General features: G+C 37.8%; 1 long non-coding RNA gene across 2 annotated transcripts; it reads left to right on the forward strand.

Annotated features, from left to right (window-relative positions):
- Nucleotides 1-320: 320 nt before the first annotated feature.
- Nucleotides 321-2,737, forward strand: LOC109370314. Of its 2 annotated transcripts, none has more exons than XR_002120342.1 (3): nt 321-366; nt 2,466-2,562; nt 2,668-2,737. It is a non-coding gene; the product is annotated as an uncharacterized LOC109370314 (long non-coding RNA). The 2 variants fall into 2 exon arrangements; XR_002120343.1 differs by lacking the exon at nt 321-366 and adding an exon at nt 672-725.
- Nucleotides 2,738-3,983: the final 1,246 nt, after the last annotated feature.

The following is a 3,983-nucleotide window of genomic DNA, read 5'->3' on the forward strand; positions in this document are numbered from 1 at the left end:
TTTCCATTGCTATTTTTTCTGTAGCTGGTTAACATCAAATTTTATTTCTACTTTTTTTTTTAACACTTTCATACATCTATCGTATGTACATACAGCACTCAAGCACTTAAGAAAATAATGCTGAGAAAACAATAAATAATTGTATGGAAACTGCTGAATCATGGCCTGAACCTCTGATTGATCACCTGAGGTGAGCAGTGAGTCAGCCCTGGGAGCACAGGTGAAGGCAAATCACCTGTGCTGCAGGAAGAGGTGGAGCCTGGTTCCACCTCTCCTAGACCCCATTTAAGAGCTGAATACAAGTGGGGAAGGATCTCTTTCTGGAGATCCCTCCTTTTGGAGCTTTACAGCGAGCCTAGGATAAGGGTAAGCCCTCTATCTATTCTTTTTGGTGTAATTACCTGCTTAGCTAAACTCTCTTGTATATTTCTTAATTATAACACCTGTATAGTCATTGATTGTACAGTAATGAATACTTAAGTACTGCACTCATATGGGAACTGTTGAGTCCCAGACTGAACAACTGATTGAGCACCAGGGGAAAGCATTGGGTCAACCCTGAGAGCACAGGTGAGAGCAATTCAGCTGTGTGATAGGAAGGGGTGGAGCCTGACTGCACCTCTTGTAGACCTCATTTAAGGGCCAGCTCCCATTGGTGAAGGATCTCTGGTTAGAGATCCCTCCCTTGTGGAGTTTTCCCTGCAAGTCTAGATCTTCAGGGATGGGTGAGCTCCTTTCCTTTTTCCTTTGTAATACCTTTCTATTGTGCTGGTGCCTTTGCTACTACATTCCTGTATTGCCCTATTGACCTTTTTGATTGTAACAACTCTAAAATAAAGGACCCACTAAACAGCTAAATTCGTGATGTAGTTGGGAAAGAATTGCTCAAGTATGAATGAAAAGAACCTGTTCATTCTGTTCTCATATTAAAACAGAGTTTCAGATAAGTAGTAGTAGGAAATATAGAACCCTTGAATCCTGAATCTGGCTATAATACAGTTACTCAAAAATCAGTGGTATTCCCTATCATTATTTTATTTGTAATGTTCTTGTTGCTGCTGGGTTATATGGAGTAAAGGTATCTTCACTGGGCAAAGATGTCTGCTTTTACTAGGGCTAATTTTGGGGCATCCAGCTCATTGCAAAGCATCTGCCCTGAAGTTAGTCCCTCTGAATCCCAAGGACTTGTGAAGTGTAGTAAAAGTAGCATATTTTAAATGAGTGCTGAAGGTAGTAGCCATGGAGGAGGTAAGAAGTAGTAGAAGGGGTAATCCTGAGTGCACCAGGTGACGTTGAATTCTTTACTGGTGTCAATGGAATTCATTGAAGACTTCTTGAAATAAAGGGTGGAAATCATAAGCTAGTGTGTTCTTTCCATGAAGGTGAGCATTATAATCACAAATTGTGCTGCAGCTGAAGGCTGGGGAAAATCTTAGAAGTATTTACTCTAAAATGTTGACAGCTAAATGTAATAATAAAGGCCTTGACTGAAGAGTGTCACTGCCTTCCTTCTCCCATTGCTGTTATGTGGGAGTTTGGAGCAGTTTAATATGTGGTGACCTATTTTCTACTTTTCACCTATTGATTGGGAAGAACTCTATTTTATTTAATTCTTGCCTTTGTCAAGCTGTCAGTGGATCTAACACCAGCTGCTAACAGAGACAGCTCAGTAGAATGTCTTAGGTGCAGGGGTGAAGTTGTTTCTTACATCTAGGGTTGCAGATACACATAATTCTCCTTCTCCCAGCCGCTAGAAGCTATAAACCTCAGTTTTGATCAGATGGCTCTTGAGAAGTTGTCAGTACATCTGTCAGTCAAAGGATGTCAAAAAAGGGTACATGAGAGAAAGAGAAGAACTTGTGATACTATGTGTCAAACTCTTACTCTAAGGCCTGTACTGAATGAACCAGGCTTTCTTTTTATTTTTTAACATTCTTCCCCGCAGGGACCTTTATTCCCTACTCTGGGAGTTTGAGAATGGGTGAGAGAATTTCAGTCTCCTGGTTTCTAATCTCTGGGCTGACAAGTTTTGCAATGTGACCTTGAGCACGTTATTCAAACTCTCAACATCAAATTCACCACTATTTTTTGATCTATGCAACCTCAGTGTCATTATACTGAGAGTGTAACTTGTTTTCAATTCCCTAACAAGTAATCGCAAGATCAGTGTTTGTTTTTCTCATAAATATTTTGCAAGAAAAATTACTTTTTTTTTTTCCCCTAGAAGGCTCTATTTCAAAGTACAACCAGTGGTGAAGAACTAGGGTCTATATATTTGGACCTCAGTATGTCTGTAGGGACTGTGGATGGAAATAAAGGCATAACTATAGACCTACAGGCAAAGAGTTATCCTGTATATGGCATTAGCTATGTGGAAAGAAAAAGGCCCACTGCTTTGACGCAGGCATTCTCTTTTTCCCTTCTAATTTCTTAGGAATTGAAACATAAGTTTTCTCCTTCTCCAGGCATCTTCTTGAATCTTCCTTTTTCCTGAACAAGTGCAATGATGGCAGATCTCATTGTCTATCTTGCCCTTCTTCTCTCTGCATCCAATCTTTTCTGGTAAGTTACATGGCTGCTTTCTTTTCTTACTCATTTTTGAACATCCACTTCTAAAGATGGAGGATCTGCCCATGTTTCAGAGACAGTTTTTGTCTTCTGTTGTAGATCCTATTGCTGTATCAGGATGTCACAGCTCAACAGTCCCACAGCATAATAAAGATGGTATTTCTCACGCTTTTCCCTGTCGTTATCTTCTCTTATTCTATTTAATCAATAGAAAGTTTAGCAATTGCAATATTGGCTATAGCAAAAGCTGCTATTTGAATGCTTACGCTGATAGATCAAGAGAATAATAATTACCTGTACATGTTGTACATCTCTTGATATGCTGAATAGAAAATAGAATCATCAGATCATTTATCCCCACGGGAAGAGATGAATAATAATAACTAAAAAAAAAAAAGCAGCTGCACTTCTCTATGCTTCCTATTGCATTTTGTTTCTGATTCTTTGCTGCCACCACCACTAAGATGGTGGCCACCATTATGGTCTTTGCTATAGAGCATTAGAGTTGAGAATGAGAGTCTTAGAGCAGAAAAGGGGGGATAAAACATCAACTAATTTTTATTATGAACATGGTTTTGCTGCACCTCTACTTGGAGTAAGTAACCCTGAGTAACAATCTTCCTATGTTTTCATTGGCATGTTGACTTGAAAATGTTTATTAAATCTATCCCTCTGGAGATGTTTTAATGATGGAATCAAATGACAAAATCTGTTTTTTTCTTTGTTCTCGTGTATGTTTGCTGCATGTAATAATCATATTTTAATTTTCAAGAATGTATATTTGCTAAACAAAATTTTCAAATAGAACTTGTCAGATGTCTGTATTTGGAATTGGAAGTTCATTGGGGTATATTGCTGGATCTCTAGGTAAGAAATATAGAATGAAATATTGATTAATTTGAAGAAGTGAAAATGAAATCTGTTACTGATCTCCCCCGTCTTCTGCTCTTTCAATGTTGGATATTTTGGCATGCTTTCCAGTATATTTGATTAGCAAGTGTAAAATTGGAAATTCGTTGGGGGAAATGGAAGAACACCAATATTCCTGTTACTGAAACAACACTAAGTTACTATGACAAATATTATTATGAATATGGAAAGGAAGAAAGATTGTGTCTAGGTGCTTGGAACATAGTTTTTTTTCCTCCATAAAAAGGAAATTCAGCAGCCTGCCCGTAAATTTGAAATGTTGATCTCTGAAACCAATTTTATCTTCAGAAGACATACAAGCTCATTAAAAATACTAAAATATATTTCTCCCTTACCTATCCCAAAATTTATTTTTAACCTTCTTACATAACTGTTCCAGGTAATCACTCAGTCCTAGAAATTACACCTAAAATTCCTATTTAACTCCTGTATATGCAGGATTGATGCTTTAGCTGAAATTCTTATCTTGCTGGAATAAAGGTAAC

The sequence above is a fragment of the Meleagris gallopavo genome, chromosome 17, assembly GCF_000146605.3.
Source record: "Meleagris gallopavo isolate NT-WF06-2002-E0010 breed Aviagen turkey brand Nicholas breeding stock chromosome 17, Turkey_5.1, whole genome shotgun sequence".
NCBI lineage: Eukaryota > Metazoa > Chordata > Aves > Galliformes > Phasianidae > Meleagris > Meleagris gallopavo.